A 484-nucleotide genomic window follows, 5' to 3' on the forward strand; every position below is an offset into this window, starting at 1 on the left:
GGGAGGGGAGGGAATACTCTTAGATAGAGAGAGATAAGTTTTGATTTGGGTGAAGAGAAGGGCAATGTACTAAATGTGAGTAATCAATATAGTGGCATTGAGGAAGAGAAAACAGAGAGGTACGTGGGAAGTACAGTCAAAAAAGATGAACCCTTTTGCACATATAGTATGGCATGGTCAGTGAAGACAAACATGGGTATATGGGTGGATATATGGGTAGACAGGCTGAACTATTAGGTATATCTATGAAGTGGGGAGTGTACCCAAGAACACGTATAGGTTTGGCAGACAATTGTCCTACAACTTTATGTGTATGATCTGCATTCCCGGGTGTATAGTGGAGCTGACAAGGGCAAGGTTGTAGTCACTGCTTGGTCACAGCCAGCTACCCAGAGGGACCAAGTACTTGAACCTGTGGGCTCAGGACCACAGTCGCAGAAGACATCAAGCTCAATTGGCATAACATACTACACAAAACATTGTT

The sequence above is a fragment of the Orycteropus afer genome, unplaced genomic scaffold (assembly GCF_000298275.1).
Source record: "Orycteropus afer afer isolate SDZICR_OR568_19922 unplaced genomic scaffold, OryAfe1.0 scaffold00003, whole genome shotgun sequence".
Lineage (NCBI taxonomy): Eukaryota > Metazoa > Chordata > Mammalia > Tubulidentata > Orycteropodidae > Orycteropus > Orycteropus afer.